The sequence below is a fragment of the Somniosus microcephalus genome, chromosome 9 (genome assembly GCF_052327205.1).
Source record: "Somniosus microcephalus isolate GS21.2 chromosome 9, FLI_Smic_1.0, whole genome shotgun sequence".
In the NCBI taxonomy this organism is placed as follows: Eukaryota; Metazoa; Chordata; class Chondrichthyes; order Squaliformes; family Somniosidae; genus Somniosus; species Somniosus microcephalus.
The window spans coordinates 38,980,806-39,002,425 of NC_140995.1; the positions used below are offsets into that span (position 1 = coordinate 38,980,806).

The window sequence follows — 21,620 nt, forward strand, 5'->3', positions numbered from 1 at the left end:
CTGTGGTAAACCACTTTTATCGTTCACTATCGTTACACTATGGTTATCACTGTTTATATCGTTACACTATGGTTATCACTGTTTACACTGTTGTATCACTACACAAGGTCACCTCTTGTCACGCTGTTATACCTGGGCTGACCACAGCTGACTCCGCCCATGGCTCCGCCTGCTTGCCCAGGTATAAAGGTGGTCGACTGGCTGGTATTCCTCCTTGTTGGATCCGATCACCCACGAGGGTGGGCTCTGTTATTTAGCCAATAAAAACCTATAGTTACTAACTTAACTCGTCGCTTTTCATGAACTGAATTGATAGGTATATCACGCACAAAGTGGAGGAGAAGCATCCGGGAAGGCGCCGAACACCTCAAGTCTCTTCGCCGGGAGCAAGCAGAAGCCAAGCGCAAGGAGCGCACATCAACCCAAGCACCCCACCCGCTCGCCCCTTCAACCACCGTCTGCCCCACCTGTGACAGAGACTGTAGGTCTCGCATTGGACTAATCTGTCACCTGAGAACTCATTTTTAATGTGGAAGCAAGTCATCCTCGGTTCCGAGGGACTGCCCAAGAAGAAGAGGAGAAAGGAGGAGAGGTAGCGAGGGAATTCGGTTTAGGCAGGGAATTCCAGAGCTTAAGGCCTAGGCAACAGAAGGCATGGCCGCCAATGGTGGAGCGAAGAAAACTTCCAATCATGCTCGAGATGACACAACATCCGATTTTCATCTTTGTATCAATAGGCACCGCCTGCTCTTTAATTAAAAAGCAGCATGTAAATCCACACATTTGCGACAGAAACTCTTAAAATGGATGTTCTGAATCATTTTGAATGCTGTGCAGCAGATTCTGGCTTTTACTTGTTGTATGTACGGCAACGAATGCCTGTAATGTCCTCACAGAATAGTCTGAAAATGAGTGTTGCCAGATCTACATTTTTTTTAAATCACTGCTGTGCTCATGATTCCCCCGGGGTGCCTCATTTTAAATTCATCTTCAGTCAAGCTGTGCATTTACATTTTTCAAAATGCATTTTTTTAAAAACAGGTTATTGTACTTAGTGGTCTCCAAGTTGTGCTACTCGACTGCTTGCCATCAGAACTTGATGCAAGTCACCATTCCCATTACTGACACAAAAGGAAGAATATTTAACCGTTAGGACTTAATATAGTGTTTGCAGTAGTTCAAGAGCATGATACTTAGCAGTTTCATTCAATTAAGTTTGAATTTTTACGCTACATATTGATTTGACAGCATGGTGTAGAATAGCAAAGCTTTAAAGGGACACCTTGTCTTCCTACTACTCCATGCAACTAAACTAATAAGGAAGAATCAATATTCTACTTAAGTGCCATGGCACTCTTCACAGAAAGGGAAATACTGGAGAGTGCTTAACAAGGGCAATAAGGAAGGCATTTTTTTTTGGGGGGGGGGGGGGGGGGGAGGAAAGGGGAAAAAAATAGACCCCCCTTTTGAAGGCATGGTCAATCAGAAGGGTTTATCGAAGGTTTCTGAAGACAGAAATGGCAGTATAGAAGTGAAGTGATTTTGGGAGAGAATTCCAGAGGGCAGGACTCCAATGATGGACTAGAGGAAGCAAAAACAAGCAATAATCTGGTCAAAGGAGCAGGGGAAACAGAGAACAGCCCATGGCGGAAGAAAAATCATTCATATTATGGAGTGGGGACATTGCGGGGTTTGAAGACTTGGATCTCAGTAGTGGATTTGCTGGGGCACAAGGAGCCAGAGAAGTTTGGCAAGTGTCAGCTTGGCTCAGTTGGTAGCACTCTCACCCGAGTCAGAGGGCTATTGGCTCAAGTCCCACTGCCTCACTTAAGGATGTAGGCTGACACTGTTGCATTGTTGGAGGTACCATGATTCGAATAAGATGCTAAACCAAGGTTCTTTCGATCTGTTGTGCTGGACAACGATCGCACGGCACTATTCAAAGAGGAGCTTGGAATGCCAACCGTTAACCAATACCACAAGAAAATAACTGCTCATCTTGTTGCTGTTGGTGGGATTTTGCTGAATACAGAACAGTCATCCTACTTCAAAGTAACTCCCTGTACATGCAGTGCTTTGTGATGCTCCTCAAGAGACGCGAGTTGGCACTATATAAATGCAAGTTCCTCACTTTTCATTTTGGCTGTAGGATACCAGCCAGAGTTCTGTATTAGCTGTAGTTTATAAAGGCTGGAAGTGGAGAGGTGCATTTGAGACTCTTTCAATTCAGAAGATGAAGGCATGAATTTGGATTTCAGCAGCAGTGTGGCAGTGGAAGGGGGAAGAAAGAGAGATAAAGATAAGCAGGCAAATTACAGGAGACAGGAGAATGTGTTCTTGAAATCTCAACTTAGGAACAAACATGGTGCCAAGATTACTCACTGCCTGATTCAGCCAGACATGGAGTGAAAAGCTTCATTCAGGGAAAGAGGGAGGGATGGATAGTTCAAGGTGAACCCAGTGTATTGCTTCAAGTCAGACCGGAGACCATGAATTTAAAATGAGTCAAAAGCAAATTGAATATTTGTTTTAAAGGTAATGAACATTTGGAATAATGTAGCAGCTGGATGAGAGATTGGGTGGATTGGAGTATTAGAAGGACAAGTTGTGAAAAGCCCAAATGCCTTTTCTCAACATTTGGCCTTTTTTGCATCTTTCTCTCCTTGTAAATTCAGCTCTGATTGTATCAGTAAATTGCATCTTGAATGAAAATACACATACTATACAGGCACGGCTAACTGTACAGCATTCCTACTTGAATTCAGTTTCACAAGGAACTTTTGTGTTTGTTAAAATACAACAGGCATATCAATGATTGAGCTATTTAGTCACAAATACCTATAAAAACAGTGAAGCCAAACATAAAGCCTCCAGCCAGGCAATAGAGTGCCTTTTGAGAGTTTGGGTAAATGAGAGAGTTAGGGTAAGTGGGGTGTGAGGTGCAGTTTTTGTTTTGTTTTTCCTGCCAGTCTCAGGATTAGCAGACATCGCGGAGGCGGAGCAGCGAGGCGAGGCCCAGTTGAGGCAGCCGGGGGTGTCGAGCCGGAGCAGCGAGGCGAGGCAGCCTAAACAGGCAACATTCCAAAGGGAGGTCAGAATTCAAAAGTGACATCACAGCCAAGCTGGTAGGTGATTGGCTGGTTGGTGAGTACTTTTCCTTCCCTTTTAAACCTTTATAAGTTGGTAAGTTCAATTAAATAGAGGTGTGATATTCATCATCTAGAATCGGGGCAGAGGGTATTTAAAAATAATAAATTTAATTAATTACATAGAATGGCAGAGCAGGTGATGTGTTACTGCTGCAATATGTGGGAGCTGGTGGACACCATTGATGTTCACGGTGATCACATTTGCAGTAAGTGTTGGCTGCTCGAGGAACTCCGGCTCCGTGTTGATGAGCTGGAGTCCGAGCTTCAAACACTGCGACACATCGGAGGGGGAGTGTTACCTGGACCCTGTGTTCCAGGAAGTAGTCACACCAATTAGATTAACTAATTCAGATGTATTCCGTGGTCAGGGACAGGAGGGTGTGACTATGAGTGAGGCAGGTACGGGGATCCAGGAGGTAGTGTTGGAGGAGCCGCAGCCCTTGCTCTTGTCCAACAGGTTCGAGGCTCTTACTCTGCGAGGACAGGAACAGGGACTGCAGGGAGGATGAGCAACCTGGCCACAGCACCGTGGAACGAGGGGCCATTCAAGTGGGGGGGGAGTAAAAAGAAATGTTGTAGTGGTAGGGGATAGTATCATTAGGGGGATAGATAGGGTTCTTTGCAGCCGAGAGCGAGAGACCCGAAGGCTGTGTTGCCTGCCCAGTGCCAGGGTTAAGGACATCTCTTCTGGGCTGGAGAGAAACTTGGAGGGGGAGGATCCAGTTGTCGTGGTTCATGTTGGTACCAACGACATAGATAGGACAAGGAAAGAGGTTCTGCTGAGGGAATATGAGCAGCTAGGGGCCAAATTAAAAAGCAGAACCACAAGGGTAATAATCTCTGGATTACTACCTGAGCCACAAGCAAATTTGGCTAGGGCAAATAAAATCAGAGAGTTAAATGCATGGCTCAAAGACTGGTGTGGGAGAAATGGGTTTTGCTTCTTGGGACACTGGCACCAGTACTGGGACGGGAGAGAGCTGTTCCGTTGGGACGGACTTCACTTGGTCAGTGCTGGGACTAGAATCCTGGCGAATCGAATAACTAGGGCTGTAGAGAGGGCTTTAAACTAATTAGTGGGGGGGAGGTTTCAAGAGAGCGAAAAATAAAAATGTCAGCAGAGAAGGCAATAGAGCAAGGTAGCAGTGGGGGAATTAAAAACCAGAGTGTCAGGAAGGGACAGAATGTATAAAGATAAAGGTAGAGTAAGGGGGTAAAAGCAGGAATAAATTGTCACAAAACATATTTAAAAGTTCTTTATCTGAATGCACGCAGCATTCGTAACAAAATAGACGAGTTGACGGTACAAATAACTACACGAGTATGATCTGGTGGCCATTACAGAAACATGGCTGCAAGGTGACCATGACTGGGAACTAAACATCCAGGGGTATTTGACAATTAGGAAGGACAGACAGGAAGGAAAGGGAGGTGGGGTGGCTATGTTAATAAAAGGATGGAATCACTGCAATAGTAAGAAATGATATTGGGTCAAAGGATCAGGATAGTGAAACAGTTTGGGTGGAGATAAGGAATAATAAGGGGAAAAAGTCACTAGTGGGCGTAGTCTACAGGCCTCCTAACAGTTGCAACTCTGTTGGTCGGAGTACAAATCAGGAAATAGTTGGGGCTTGTAATAAGGGAACAGCTATAATCATGGGGGATTTTAACTTTCATATTGACTAGACAAATCAAATTGGGCAGGGCAGACTTGAGGAAGAGTTCATAGAGTGTATTAGGGACAGGTTCCTTGAGCAGTATGTAACTGAACCAACCAGGGGGCAGGCAATCTTAGATCTAGTCCTGTGTAATGAGACAGGATTAATAAAAAATGTCCTAGTAAAGGATCCCCTTGGAATGAGTGACCACAACATGGTTGAATTCCAAATTCAGTTGGAGGGTGAGAGAGTTGGATCTCAAACCAGCGTACTAAGCTTAAATAAAGGAGACTATGAAGGTATGAGAGCAGAGTTGACTAAAGTGGACTGGGAAAATAGATTAAAGTGTAAGACGGTACATGAGCAGTGGTGTACATTCAAGGAGATATTTCACAACTTAAGAAAAATTATATTCCAGTGAGGAAAAAGGGGCGTAAAAGAAAAGACAGCCATCTGTGGCTAAGTATAAAGTAATAAAGGATAGTATCCGACTGAAAACAAGGGCATATAAAGTAGCCAAATCTAGTGGGAGGATAGAAGATAGGGAAGCATTTAAAAGCCAGCAAAGAATAACTAAAAGATTAATTAAGAAAGGGAAGATAGATTATGAAAGTAAACTAGCAAAAAATATAAAAACAGATAGCAAGAGTTTCTACAGTTATATAAAAAGAAAAAGGGTAGCTAAAGTGAATGTTGGTCCCTTAGAGGACGAGACCGGGAAATTAGTGGTGGGGAACATGGAGATGGCAAAAACGCTGAACAAATATTTTGTATCAGTCTTTACAGTAGAGGACACTAAAAATATCCCAGCACTGGACAAACAGGGGGCTATGGGGGGGGGGGGGGGGGGGGGAGGAGCTAAACACGATTAAAATCACTAAGGAGGTGGTACTCGGTAAGATAATGGGACTAAAGGCGGATAAATCCCCTGGACCTGATGGCTTACATCCTAGGGTCGAGAGAAGTAGCGGTAGGGATTGTGGATGCATTGGTGGTAATTTTCCAAAACTCCCTGGATTCAGGAAAGGTCCCAGCAGATTGGAAAACTGCTAATGTCTTTGTCTGCCTCCCTTATTTAAAAAGGGAGGCAGACAAAAGGCTGGAAACTATAGACCAGTTAGCCTAACATCTGTGGTTGGTAAAATGTTGGAGTCCATTATTAAGGAAGCAGTAACAGGACATTTGGATAAGCATAATTTAATCGGACAGAGTCAGCATGGAAGGGGAAGTCATGTTTGACAAATTTGCTCGAATTCTTTGAGGACGTAACAAACAGGGTGGATAAAGGGGAACCAGTGGATGTAGTGTATTTGGAGTTCCAAAAGGCATTTGACAAGGTGCCACACAAAAGATTACTGCACAAGATAAAAAAAATCACAGGATTGGGGGCAATATACTGGCATGGGTGGAAGATTGGCTATCTAACAGAAAACAAAGTTGGGATAAATGGTTCATTCTCGGGTTGGCAATCAGTAACTGGTGGTGTTCCGCAGGGGTCAGTGCTGGGACCCCAACTCTTTACAATCTATATTAACGATTTGGAGGAAGGGACCGAGTGCAACGTATCCAAGTTTGCCGACGATACAAAGATGGGAGGGAAAGCAGTGAGTGAGGAGGACATAAAAAACATGCAAAAGGACATAGACAGGCTAAGTGAGTGGACAAAAATTTGGCAGATGGAATATAATGTTGGAAAGTGTGAGATTATGCACTTTGGCAGAAAAAAAATCAAAGAGCAAGTTATTATCTAAATGGAGAGAAACTGCAAAGTACTACAGTACAAAGGGATCTGGGGGTCCTGGTGCATGAAACACAGGGGGTTAGTATGCAAGTACAGCAGGTGATCAGGAAGGCCAATGGAATCTTGGCTTTTATTGCAAGGGGGATGGAGTATAAAAGCAGGGAAGTCTTGTTGCAGTTATACAGGGTACTGGTGAGGCCACACCTGGAATACTGCGTACAGTTTTGGTTTCCATATTTAAGAAAAGATATACTTGCTCTCGAGGCAGTTCAGAGAAGGTTCACTCGGTTGATTCCGGAGATGAGGGGGTTGACGTATGAGGAAAGGTTGAGTAGGTTGGGCCTCTACTCATTGGAATTCAGAAGAATGAGAGGTGATCTTATCGAAACATATAAGATTGTGAGGGGGCTTGATCAGGTGGATGCGGTGAGGATGTTTCCACTGATGGGTGAGACTAGAACTAGGGGGCATAATCTTAGAATAAGGGGCTGCCCTTTCAAAACTGAGAGGAGGAGAAACTTCTTCACTCAGAGGGTGGTAAATCTATGGAATTTGCTACCTCAGAGCTGTGGAAGTTGCAACATTAAATAAATTTAAAACGGAGGTAGACAGTTTCCTAGCTGATAAGGGAATAAGGGGTTACGGGGAAAGGGCAGGGAAGTGGACGTGAGTCTAAGTTCGGATCAGCCATGATCCTATTGAATGGCGGAGCAGGCCCGAGGGGCCGTATGGCCTACTCCTGCTCCTACTTCTTATGTTCTTATGTAATAATGTGTTATTCAGTTGGTTGCTGTAGAAATTGCATCACGTTTCAAAGCTGTTTTATCTACAGTCATTTACAGGAAACTCTACTATCCGGCACCAACGGGACCGGCGTGGTGCCGGTTTATCAAGAAGTCCGGATTACAGAGAGGTATAGTTTAAAAGGTACGAGAGCTCCGTACACAGCAACAAATCCAGGCTTCCCTGTTGCTTAGCAACATGTGCAGGAACTCCGGCCACAGACCAAGCGTCCCTGTTGCTTTGCAACAAGTGCACGAACCCCAGTTACACAGCCACAGATCCAGGAACTGCCACTAATATGAAGTAAAACTTACCTGAACCGACTCCTGAATTTTGCCGGTTCAGAGATTTCCGGTTATTTAGGTGCTGGTTAAAAGAGTTTCCTGTAGTGTGAAAATGTGATACCGTTTCCACAAGAAGTCCAATATTAAATAGCACCAAAGTGAAAGTTTTGCATTCCACCAAATGATCCCTTCTCACTTACATTTCTTTACAGCAAAAGGAAAAAGGTTGTTAAGCGCAGTGATGGTGAGGGGATGCTCGACATTATCACTATGAGGCGTGCAGAATTGGCAGACCACTCAACAGTTACAGAACAAACCATGCCAATGACCCTTTCGCTATCATTAACCACAATACAATGAAGTGCAAGTTATTGCATTTTACTTCAATGGAGAAGATTGTATCAGCTTGTATGCCAGGATTACACCAGTACAACGCTCTTAATCTGGAAATACAATATATAAAACAAAATTTATGTCATAATTCTATGACTGTGACATGGTACATTATCTCTAGTCATCCCCTCAACCTCCCCGTGGCCTCTGACATTATCAACCATATTATTCCTTCTCCAACCATTCTTCAGCTTGATTCCACTCTGACCTAGCTGATCATAGCAATGGCTTTTCTTCCCACTCCCCACACTGTCGTCTTGTAGGCTGAAGCCGCTCAGCTCAAGTCACCACCACCTTTCTCAAACCCTCTGCTACCTCTGTGCTGTGAGACCACTTGCCTGACATCCAGTCTTGCAAGAGCCGCAATTTCCTCCAGTCGAACATCAGGAAGACCAAAGCCATCGTCTTTGCCCTGCCACAAACTACGAGCTCTCCCCATTAACTTAATCTCCCTCCCGGCCAGTCTCAAGCTGAAGCCAACACTTCGCTACCTCAATTGAGCTTCTGGCCCCATAATCTTTCAATCACAAAATGAATGCCTACATCCACCTCCATAACATCACCCACCTCTGCTCCTATCTCAGCTCATTTGGTCACTGAAATCCTCATTTTTGCCTCTGTCACCACTAGACTCGATGACTCAAATGCTCTCCGGGCCGGTTTCCCATCCTTCGCTCTCCGTAAACTTGGGCTCACCTGAAACTCCGCTGTCTGCATCCTATCCTGCACGGAGTCCCGGGCGCTCATCACCCCTGTCCTCTCTGACCTACAATGGTCCCCTGCCCCATTTTTAAAATTCTGGTCCTCGTGTTTAAATCCCTGCATGGCCTTCTCTCTCCTTTTCTCTGTTGCCTCCTCTGAATCGCCTTGTGATGTTTTTACTACATTAAAGGTACTATATAAATGCAAGTTGCTGCTCTAGGTTTTAAATGTGCTATGGTGGGGAGTTACTGTGGAAATATTATCTGCTAACCTTCTTGCTCCATTCAAAAGGAATTGCTACCACCCCGTTTACACAATAGGACTCCCACCACATTACAGAACTGGGTAATACAGCAAACATTAGCTCTTAAGGTTGTAAGTAGCAGAATTTCCCGATCACACCTTGTTTATAGCTCACTGTAGGAATTGTATGACGATTACCAATTGGAAGCAAATGTAGGGAGGAAACAGAAGGGATTTCACCTACCATTCTGCCACCCTTTCCAAGATTAAGCTCTGGGTGAGTCATAATTTCTTCATGTTTAATATCAGTAAAATTTAAACCAGCCACTTTGCCTTCCAGCAACACCTCTGTTCCACTGCTTTGGAATCTATCCAACTGGCAGCTGAAACCATGCTTTCTTCCATCCCCAAAATAGTGCCCACCTCTGTCTCTACCTCTCCCTCACCGCTACGGAAATCCTCAGATTTGTTACGCTGATAGGGTTAGATGAAGAGGGGTGGGAGGAGGCTCGCGTGGAGTATGGGCCTATTGAGCCAAAGGGCCGGTTTCTGTGCTGTACATCCTACGCAAATCTATGTAGATTCCACCCATCTTCTCAAGGCTGGACTACTTGAATACTCCTATTGCCAGCCTCCAGAAGTTACTGGGAAATAGTGCCTTTATGCGTATACAACCGTTAAATAAAAATGTAGTACTTTGAAACAGCATTGCCTTCGGAATGCTTATTTTCTTTCCTAGATCTACATCTATCTAAATAAAAGTGGCGCATCGAACACACGTCTGCCACACTTCAATGTGTTAAAAGTATTTTAAAGAAAAGCAGTCACTTTATGCTGCTATCTACTGCCTGGAGGATACAAGTAGCTGCCAACCTGCAAACTTCGCACACAATCAGCAATTAACCTGTAACTGACCCAAAGCTGAGCCCATTTACAATTACATTTTGTTATCTTAAAGAACCAGCCAGGTGCAGCACCGCAGCAGAATGATGCACTATACATTACATGGAACAAAGGTATTGCTGGATGAAAAAAGACCAAGGTCTATTTAGTTCACCTACCACCATCCTGGTAGTCGCCTGATACAACAATAATGGAGTTGTTGACTAATCATAAACAATCTCGATCAATTGGTCTACAACAGACCCAGACATGAGGTGAGGAAAACCCCAGTGATGGAGCGTTTTGGGTACCATACAATAACTTGAATTTATATAGCGCCTTTAATGTAGTAAAACATCTGCAGGATTTGGCCGGTGCCAACATCAGTGGGTGCATGTGCCTGAAGGATTTTTGGACTTTAAAATGGATATGTACCCTTTTAAAATGGAGACTCACTTGGGCTGCATTTCTAAATGGAGTTTGGACTTTAAAAAGGGGACTGACTTTTGGTTTCTGTGAAGATAGCTGGAACTATCTGTCTTTTGGGTTGCCATGGGACCAGTCTCAACGCTGACGTCATGAAAGGCAGGGGCCTTTTCATTTCAAACTTGTGTGATTTGTGGAAAAAACACCTTTTGTCCATGGAGCCGGGATGTCTTGATGGGCAATGAGGTTTGCAGGCCAAAAGTAACACCTCTGGACTCTTTCAATGAAGCAGTCAAGAACTTAAACAGTTACTGTGGTGTATGTAACTTGTTCCACCTTAAGAGAACTTAAACCTGTTCCACCTTAAGAGATGTACTACTTTCTCTGGCTGCTGTATACGGTAATACCGGTGGTGACCACACCGGTATATAAGTGCTGTGTAGTAATTTGCTGGGTAGTACAGCCCTAACCTCCAAATAGTAAAGACCTATTGAAAAGTTATTCTTGTAGTCTGTGTCAGTAATTGACCTTAAATATAACTGGAACACACAGACTTAACAGTGGCGACGAGTCCGATCTTACCCTGCGGCAGTTTACATCCACGGCAGCTTCGTCCTCAGAACGGGCGTCGAGAAGAGGCATCCACCCTCATCATCCTGCTGAACAGCACGTCGCGCGGGAGGCATCGAGGGCCCGGAGTGAAGAAGAGAAATTCTGAACTCGAAGACCCCATCAGCGGCAGACAGCTATCTTCCTTCTACCACGGTGGTGGGTAAGCCAATCAGCGAAAGTCGGCCGCGTTGGCTGTAGCGAAGGGGAGGGAAGACGGAGGGAAGACGGAGGAAAGAGGGCGGTGAAATCGACCGTGGCCGGTGAAAAGGGCCGGGCCGCATTCGGGCCGAAAGGCGCAGCGACTGGGGCAGCTGAAGGCGCGAGAGCCGCGGTGAATTCGAACGCAGCGGGTGCACATAACCGGGCTGCAAGAAGGGCTGCGAGGCTCGACGGCAGGGAAGCGCGAATGCCCACGGGAACCGCGGTGGAGTAGAAGCAGCGTCGGGGGAGTTGTTAACCACTGGGGAGGCAAGACCGGCAGCAGCACAGCAATCGCCATTGCAGCCAGCGGGTGAAGAAGACGAGCGCGGGAAAGACCGCCAAGCGCGGGAAGCCGCCATTTTGGAAAAAAAAAATTGCAAAGATGCCTAAACATGGGAACATTAATACTTTTGATAGCGACATCGAAGATTGGGCCACGTATGTAGAACGCATAGAAGTTTATTGTAGAGCAAATAAGATACCAGATGGGGAGAAAGCACTAACCTTATTAAACTTAATGGGTGCGAAGACATACGGGCAATTGAAACACCTTCTATCACCAGAGAAACCGGCGGATAAGACTTTCACGGATATTGTTACCGTCCTGAAAAATCATTTAAGCCCCACGCCGCTGATGCTAGCGGAACGATTTAAATTTTACAGCAGAAAGCAGCTGAAAGATGAAAGCAATGCTGAATTTTTAATTGAATTGCGTAAGCGCAAAGTACTGTCAGTTTGGAACAGGACTAACAGATGCGCTAAGAGATAAATTTGTGTGTGGATTGTTAAAAGAGACACAAAAGCGACTGCTTGAGGAGAATGAGCTGACGCTTGATAAAGCTGTCGCTATGGCAGCATCGCACGAAGCCGCAGCGAGAGGCACGGCGGTAATGCAGCTACGGTCACCGGAACTCAGCACAAATCAAATGGTCTTGGGTACAGTAAAATGTTATCGTTGTGGAAAGACAACGCACGATCAGAACCAGTGCTGGTTCAAAAATAAGGAATGCAGAAAATGTGGCAGGCTTGGTCACATAGCTAAAGTATGCCGGTCAGGAGAGAAGACCAGCAACAAAAAGTCACCGCAGGGAAAGTACAGAAAGGTACACAAGGTGACAGAGAACTGTTCGAACGAACAGAAGTCAGATTCAGACGCCAGCAGTAATGAACTGGGTAGCTTAAGAGTACACAACGTTGGTAAGGAAGCAGACCTCCAGACAATTTGGGTCACACTTCAGATAGCAGGAGTCCAAGTGAAGATGGAATTGGACACTGGATCGGCATTGACGGTCATGAATAAGAAAGATTACAAAAGGTTATTCCAACATATTCCCCTACGGGATACGGAGATTGTATTGAAAACATACACGGGGCAAAGAGTATACCCCATCGGAAAGATAGAGGTAAAGGTGGTCCACAAGGGCAAAGAAAGCCGAGGAATGGACTTATATGTGCTACCTGAAGGAGGTCCACCACTACTGGGACGGGAGTGGATTAGAAAAATGAATATGGACTGGCATTCCTTAAAAGCACTAACGGTAGATGCCAGGGAAACAGATGTCAAACCTAAACGATTGTCCAGAATATTGGACGATGCTAAAGAGGTGTTCCAGCAGGGACTGGGAACAGAGAGGAATTATGGCAAACATCAAGATTGAAGAACATGCACAACCAAAATTTTTCAAAGCCAGACCGGTACCCTATGCGATACGACCTGCTGTGGAAGCGGAGCTGGAAGCGCTAGAACGTTCAGGAGTACTGTCTAAGGTAGACTGGAGTGAGTGGGCTACGCCCATTGTTCCCGTGATGAAACGTCCTTCGAGCAACAAGCCGGGAGAACCAGGGAAGGTTCGCATCTGTGGAGATTTCAAGATCACTGTTAATCCGGTGCTTCACACGGTGCAGTATCCGCTGCCGCGGATTGAGGATATCTTCGCTTCATTGTCGGGCGGGAAACACTTCACCAAGATAGACCTGGCGCAGGCGTACTTACAGATGGAAGTTGAGGAAGAGTCACGCCAGTACCTCACGATCAACACGCATAGAGGCTTGTACCGGTATAATAGACTGGTTTTTGGTTTTTGGAGTGGCATCGGCTCCAGCAATTTGTCAGAGGGCCATGGAGCAGGTATTACAGGGAATTCCAGGCACACAATGTTACCTGGACGATATTCTGATTACAGGAGATGGTGACGAGGAACACCTCGCAAATTTGGAACTGGTGCTCATCAGATTGAAAGAATATGGACTTCGAGTTAATCGGCAGAAATGTGAGTTCTTTCAGAAGCGGATCTCGTACTGTGGCCATGTCATTGACCAGGAGGGACTTCATAAGTCTCCTGACAAGATCGAAGCGGTTGTGAAGGCTCCCGCTCCGGTTAATGTATCTCAGTTGAGGTCGTTCCTAGGATTGATTAACTATTACCATAAGTTTCTGCCAAATTTATCCACGGTACTGCACCCGCTGAACGCTCTTTTGCAGAAGGGAGTACCATGGGAGTGGAGCGAGGACTGTAAGAAGGCCTTTCGCAAAAGCAAGGAATTGATAACCTCAGAGGAAGTGTTGGCTCACTTCAACCCAACACTGCCTATTCGTTTGGCTTGTGATGCTTCTCCATATGGTGTCGGGGCAGTACTCTCACACAAGTTGCCAAATGGCACGGAGAGGCCAGTCGCGTTCGCATCCAGATCATTGACCTCCGCTGAGCGCAACTATGCTCAGATAGATAGGGAGGCTCTCAGCCTTGTGTGGGGAGTAAAGAAGTTTAATCATTACCTGCAGGGCCAAAAGTTTACGCTTCTGACAGACCATCAGCTGTTGGCATCCATTTTTAACCCTAAGAAGGGTGAGTCGGTGATGACAGCACAGAGACTCCAGAGATGGTCCCTTTACCTAGGGGCACATCAATATCAGATAGAATTCAAAAGGTACAAAGCAGCATGGTAATGCTGATGGGCTGTCGCGCCTGCCACTACCTGAAGAAGAGGAGACAACGAAGGTTGACCCTGTTGAGTTATTTCACTCGACCATCGAGTGTTTACCAGTCACCAATGCAAGTATTGAAAGAGAAACCAGGAACGACCCGACACTGTCCCGAGTCTACGAGGTGACAGTGAAGGGATGGCCAGCACATGGTGATTCTCTGTTACCGGCATTCTCGGCAAGACGAGACCAGCTGTCCGTCTGTCAAGGAACATTGATGTATGGAACGAGAGTGATTATTCCTCCTAAGTTAAGGGAAAGAGTTCTAAAGGAACTGCATGAAGGTCATCTGGGGGAGTCAAGATGAAAAGCCTTGCTAGGGCTTATGTGTGGTGGCCGGGTATCGACCAACAGATAGAGGAGCTGACGAAAAGCTGCTCAGGGTGCCAAAAAGTGCAAAATGCACCTCCGATTGCACCGCCGCATCCATGGGAATGGCCTTCAGCCCCATGGCAACGCGTACATATTGACTTTGCTGGTCCATTCATGGACTCCATGTTTCTAATTGCGGTGGACGCACATTCTAAATGGCCAGAAGTGATCAAGATGACTACCACTACTTCAGAAAAGACAATTGCGGTGTTAAGAACGATATTCGCAAGGAACGGATTGCCAGAACAAATATGTTCCGACAACGGACCACAGTTTGTGTCAGAAGAATTCCAAAAATTCTTAAAGAAGAATGGGGTGAAACATTATACCTCTGCTCCATATCATCCGGCTACAAATGGGTTGGCAGAGAGATTTGTACAAACATTCAAAAAGGCAATAAAGGCCATGAGCGAAGATCAGATTCCACTATAACATAAGGTGGACAAGTTTCTACTGGCATATCGAAACGCCGCTCATGCAGTGACAAACCAAAGTCCTGCCATGATGTTTTATAACAGGAGGTTGCGGTCCAGGTTGGACTTGTTAAAACCAAATGTGCGGAGGGAAGTTGAAAACAAACAGTTCCAGCATATAAATAACAAGACCACTCGGAGTTTCGAGGTAGGACAACCAGTGTTGGCCAGGGACTATGGAAACGAGAAATGGCAATCCGGAACAATTCGGGCCAGACAAGGACCCCTGATGTACACGGTAGATGTTGGTAAAAATGTAATACGGCGTCATGCTGACCAACTGGTAGAATCGAGAACAAGGGTCGAACCCATGGTTACGACAGAGACAACCGTGGAAGAAGTTAGTGAACCTGAAGCATCTACCTCGGCAGTGAATGTACCTGATGATGATGTCCAAGACATAAGAGACCAACTAGAGGAGTCACCTCAGCAACAAGAATCAGAGACCCCTGAAAGGCGTTATCCAACTCGAATCAGGAGGCCTCCTGAGAGACTGAACCTTTGAACTGTTTCTACATGAAGTTGTATATATGTATATATATATATATATATGTTATGTTAAATGGGGATATAACTGTTAAGCTAAAAAGGGAGGATTGTGGTGTATGTAACTTGTTCCACCTTAAGAGAACTTAAACCTGTTCCACCTTAAGAGATGTACTACTTTCTCTGGCTGCTGTATACGGTAATACCGGTGGTGACCACACCGGTATATAAGTGCTGTGTAGTAATTTGCTAGGTAGTACAGCCCTAACCTCCGAATAGTAAAGACCTATTGAAAAGTTATTCTTGTAGTCTGTGTCAGTAATTGACCTTAAATATAACTGGAACACACAGACTTAACAGTTACCACTTCGAGAACTGGCCGACCATTGTTTTCATCAAGATAACCAATCCAGGACAGAGACGTCACCAGGAAGACCAACTAGCATCTCTGCGACCATGGTAACCAAGAATCGCCCAGCAAGCTGTGTATTATACGGGGTATAAATATGCTGAATTTTGGGGATTCAGAGCGTGCTTTTCTCGACCATCTGGAATGGGGTTCTCTGCGTAGCTACGCGTCCGCCAACTCTCCAGGAACGCCCGAAGTGAGTGCCGCGCCGTACCGCCTGAACGTAACTCCTAGGCCTCATCGCATGCCTCTGTTAGGGATGGTTTTGTCTCTGGAGTCGAACATCCCTAACAGAGGCATGCGATGAGGCCTAGGAGTTACGTTCAGGCGTGAATCAACGACAAGGGCTGGTAATTATATCCAGCACACACCTCTAGAAATCCCCAGGACTGCCCGCGTGTTTGGCTGCTGAGGAACTGCAAGTGTCCAAGACGCAGGCTAACGTGTGTGAGGAGGCTTCCAAGTGTGGGTTCTGACCAAGCCGGGAGAGGGGTTTAGTTAGAAGGGTTTTTCCATTATCTAGGCTTAGATTCTGGGAAGGGGTTGGTTCGGCGTAACCAACAGGGTGGGTATTTTAGTCTAAAGTTATAAGCTCGTGTCCACGGTCACCTACTCGTAATGCCGTAAGCGAGAGGAGTAGGGATTGTCGTTTTTGAGAGTGTAATAAAAGGAATCGATCTCTAACCAACCTGAACCTTTTCGTTTGGGCTGAGTCAATTATAATCTATTCATAGTAACTCCTTGGGTCCGAACTTGGGGGTTGTGGTTCGCGGTATAATTCGGAAGACCAACCAGGTGGCATGCGGTCACGGCCGGGTTACACAGTAATCCTGCTGGGGACGCTGCGTGTACTGGTCTCACTAGATGTAACTCCTATCCAGTTATCCAGTCAGCTAAACACTCATTCAAATAATTCCTCGAGAAGCAGGGTGCAGTTTTGAAGCTTTACTTGAATAAAAGTGTGAAACTGTAAACAAAGACAGAGTATGTTTTGGACACAGAGGTAAGTACTATACATTAGATGTTACATAAGATGCAAAAATATGTTTATGAAAATAGAATAGACTGCTTAACACAGATAAGTAGGTAACTGTATAAGTAAATACCTGTAGCACTGAAGCTAACCCTTAGTAGCTAGCAGCTAATAAACTTATTGACAAAGTATTGTCAAAATACTATACCAACAAGGTTGTTATTATGTAACCAAACAAGGATACTCACAGACATTGCGTCTTGCCTAGCGTATAAGGATAGAGAACAAGCTGCCACACTTGGACCTTGTTCACAACTGAGAAAACACTTCCTCGAATACTACTTCCTATGCAGACAGGAAGGTGGTCAAATAACACGCTGCTATACAATAACCACCACTAGGGGCGCTACCTACATCTAACAAGTCCAAAACACTGCGCATCGGGCATAGGAGAAGACCTATCTGGCCTTGGTCTCTCTCTGTGTGGGATTACCCGCTAATTGACGGGCTGGGCAGGGACCATTGGCAAAAGCTCCTGCTGTCCAAGTGGAACAACCCAAACCGAGGAGTTTTTAATGCACGGGTTGACTCAAGGGAGCGCCATAGAAACACGGGGCTGCAAAAACACCCGACAGTCCCATGGCGCTTCACAGGAGTGTTACCAAACAAAATTTGACACCGAGCCACAAAAGGAGATATTAGGGCAGGTGACCAAAGGCTTGGTCAGAGGAAGGTTTTAAGGAGCAGAGAGAGGTAGAGTGGCGGCGAGGTTAAGGGAGGGAATTCCAGAGCTTAGGAGCGAGGCAGCTGAAGGCACGGCTGCCAATGGTGGAGTGATGAAAACTGGGGATGCCCAAGAGGCCAGGAGTGCAGAGATCTCGGAGGGTTATAGGGCTGGAGGAGGTTGCAGAGATAGGGAGGGGCGAGGCAGTGGAGGGATTTGCAAACAAAAACGAGAATTTTAAAAATCGAGGCGTTGCTGCACTGGGAGTCAATGTAGGTCAGTGAGCACTGGGGTAATGGGCAATATTCCCTGTAATTTTTTTCTGATGCCGTCTGACCCCTTTAAGGGGCTGCGCTGCCCACTCAAAATACCATGGATGCGCGATTTTTGCATTAAAAAGCCAGCTGCGTGGGATCCCTGGAGCGCTGCATGACTCTGCAGCTTAAAGGGAACATTGGTGATGGATTAACGGGACTTGGTGCAAGTCAGGATACGGGCAGCTTTGGATGAGCTCAAGTTTATGTATGTGGGGGGGGGGGGGGGGGAAGGAAAGAGCTGGGAGGCTGGTTAGGAAAGCATTGGAATAGTCAAGTCTAAAGTTAAGACGGCATGGATGAGGGTTTCGGCAGAAGATGAGCTGAAGCAGGGGCAGAGTTGGGCGATGTTACAGATGTGGAAGTAGATGGTCTTGGTGATTGAGAGGATATAGGTCCAAAGTCACCTGTCCCTTCCAAGCAGGGTACACTTACCATGTCAAATCAATTTACTCATATACTGTATCCCAAAATGTTATCTTCTGAAAGAAATCTTATTTGCATTTCAATTAATCAATACTAACTGCTCCCACCATCTCCTTAGGGAGCCTGTTCCATAGATTGACCCCTCGCTCACTGAAATATTACTTCCGCAGATTAGTTGTGAATTTACCCCCTTCAAGCACAGGCCGTATCTGCTGGTTCTACTGCTCTGGACAAGGTGAAGCAGCTTGTAGTAACACTCCTGTCATTATAAAGCACCGGAACATCTGGCATACCATCAACACAACCACGGCAATCAGCTTTTCGGAAACAAGAACCTCTGGGACCTGTGAGGCACTGCACCTCTAAACCCAAAGATGTGCACATCGGAGAGTGAGGATTTCACATATCAGCCTCGAACTTACTGGACAGGTGATATGTGAACAGATTTAAACGGCTCCTAATAGGCTTTCATATGCAATATTCATTAACGGCAAAATAAACTCTGCAACACAACTTTGTTTGTTTTTCAAAAATGCAAACAATAAAGGATTTGTGTTACTTAAAACATTTAGCATCAAGCAATACCCATTCATGGTAACCCCTCCGGATTTTAATGTCAGAAATCTCCTTCATGTTCAAGTCTGAAGTTGACAAAAATACCCCAAGGAGATAAGAGTTCGATTCATCCTGTTAAATGAACTCTTGGATTAGAGGGAGGAGAAAGGTTGGGGCATCCCAAAACTGAAACCAGACAGTGCAGCCGCCAGCATCAGGAGCAACAATGGTTGCAAACCATGTGAAAGGCATCAACCTCGTCAATCCAAATGAAGGACAGTGCCCACCTCCAACAGAGTCCCCCTCGCTACCAGGAGGCAATCCCCAACCCAGACACATAGGCCCGGACAGCTGCCCATTTACAGCTTGCAAGAAACCAGACCGGGACAGACCACACCCTTCCCACCCCCACGCGCCCCCCAGCACCACCCCCCCACACACACACACCCCCCACACTCCCACCCCCCACACACACACACCCCCCACACTCCCACCCCCCACACACACACACCCCCCACACACTCCCACCCACACCCCCCACACACTCCCACCCACACCCCCACACACTCCCACCCACACCCCCCACACACTCCCACCCACACCCCCACACACTCCCACCCACACACTCCCACCCACACCCCCCACACACTCCCACCCACACCCCCACACACTCCCACCCACACCCCCACACACTCCCACCCACACACTCCCACCCACACCCATCCCACACACACACACTCCCACCCACACACTCCCACCCACACACACTCACTCACTCACAGACTCCCCTCCCTCACTCCGACTCCCTTCCCTCACTCCCAGACTCCCCTCCCTCACAGACCCCCTCACTCACAAACTCCACACTCCCTTCCCTCACCCACAAACTCCACACCCCCTCACTCACGGTCTCTCGCCGTCCATCTCCTCCGCTCGAGCTCCGGTAACCCGGGACAACTGGCGGAACCGGAAACACAGACCGCGCGGCAACCCCGCGCAGGCGCCCGTGAGGGAAACGCATCCACCCACCCACAGTGCCTGGCTCCTGTCCTGTCTGAGCAGAGGGTGCTGGGTGGATATGTTGAAACTCAGCTCCTTCCAGCAAATAAAGGCCGAGGCACATTCCAGCGGCTTGTCTGAGCCAAGGCTGACACATAAGAACAGCACTGCATATTGGCTCTCTCTGGGTGGACTTTCAATCCTAAACGCCCAGTTTCTCCATGGATTTTGCCAGCAACCATGCAGCTGTTTAAGGGAGTGGTTTAAACAGTTCATCTGTTTTCCTATTTTTCCCCTCATTGTGCTGACAGGGAGTATTTGCCAGAGGAACCTGCATATTTTTACCATTGATGTCACCACACATATGCTGATATTCCCAACAGAAAAACAAAAATGACACATATGCTACATCAATAGCGATTCCCTTTGTCCCACTAAGTACAGACTGATTGCAGTCGTAAATGTGGGAAACATCACATAGAAAAAAGACTCGCATTTCTACGGCGCCGTTCACCAGCTCAGGACGTCCCAAAGCGCTTCACAGCCAATTAAGTACTTTTTGATGTGTAATCACAACTATGCCTGACTGATTTTGTAGGATATCTGGAATACAGCTTGTTGTACCCTAATTGTCAGTTCGGGGGGTTTTGACTGAGCATTTATCTGTTCTTTGTGGGATCTTGCTATGTACAAATTCGATGCTGTGTTTGTCTATATTAGAACACTTCAAAAGCATGCATCGGTTGTGAAGTGCGTTGAGAGGTCTTAAGGATGCTATATAAACACAAGTTATTTTCCACAGATACTGACTGACCTGTTCGATGTTTCCATATATCTTCTGTTTTTATTTCAGATTTGCTATATCTGCAGTATTTTGAATTTCACTTTGACCAACCTGAAAATATTAAGTTAACTCTTCTTCGGTAGCTGATAGACAAATGCAGTTTTATTTTTCTCTCCGCTCATCTTCTCGGGCCACTTCACTGGTTTCTGGTCGGTGCTCAGCCTCCGGGCAGCGGGGTGGTGGCCGCAGATTCTTTTCTCGGTTCCCCCAGCCTGCAGGTGGCGCTGCGCTCGCCTCTCGTCAGTCAGTCCTCCGATCGCCAGGTGGCGCTGCTCTCGCCCTCAGTCAGTCCTCCAAGCGGCAGGTGGCGCTGCTCTCGCCTTCAGTCAGTCCTCCAAGCGGCAGGTGGCGCTGCTCTCGCCTTCAGTTAGTCCTCCAAGCGGCAGCTGGCGCTGCTCTCGCCTTCACTCAGTCAGTCCTCCAAGCAGCAGGTGGCGCTGTTCTCGTCAGTTAGTCCTCCAAGCGGCAGGTGGCGCTGCTCTCGCCTTCACTCAGTCAGTCCTCCAAGCAGCAGGTGGCGCTGTTCTCGTCAGTCAGTCCTCCAAGCGGCAGGTGGCGCTGCTCCCGCCATCAGTCAGTCCGAGCGCCAGGTGGCGCTGCTCTCGCCATCAGTCAGTCAGTCCTCCAAGCGTCAGGTGGCGCTGCTCTCGTCATCAGTCAGTCCTCCGAGCACCAGGTGGCGCTGCTCTCACTATCAGCCAGTCCTCCAAGCACCAGGTGGCGCTGCTCTCGCCTTCAGTCAGTCAGTCCTCCGAGCACCAGGTGGCGCTGCTCTCGCCTTCAGTCAGTCAGTCCTCCGAGCACCAGGTGGCGCTGCTCTCGCCTTCAGTCAGTCAGTCCTCCGAGCGCCAGGTGGCGCTGCTCTCGCCTTCAGTCAGTCAGTCCTCCGAGCACCAGGTGGCGCTGCTCTCGCCTTCAGTCAGTCAGTCCTCCGAGCGCCAGGTGGCGCTGCTCTCGCCTTCAGTCAGTCAGTCCTCCGAGCACCAGGTGG

The 21,620-nt window shown here is 46.9% G+C and overlaps 1 protein-coding gene across 2 annotated transcripts in view; it reads right to left on the bottom strand.

Moving 5' to 3' along the window:
• rab23 (RAB23, member RAS oncogene family) overlaps positions 1-20,839 on the bottom strand; it is a 44,754-nt gene extending 23,915 nt beyond the window's left edge. Inside the window, exon 1 of one of the 2 annotated variants that reach the window (XM_085996532.1) lies at positions 20,600-20,839. The gene's annotated coding sequence lies outside the window, so the exon portion shown is untranslated. Of the gene's footprint in view, positions 1-19,693; positions 19,942-20,599 lie in introns of those variants that run through there. The other variant, XM_085996531.1, reaches the window with a different exon arrangement.
• Between the last annotated feature and the right edge of the window lie 781 nt (positions 20,840-21,620).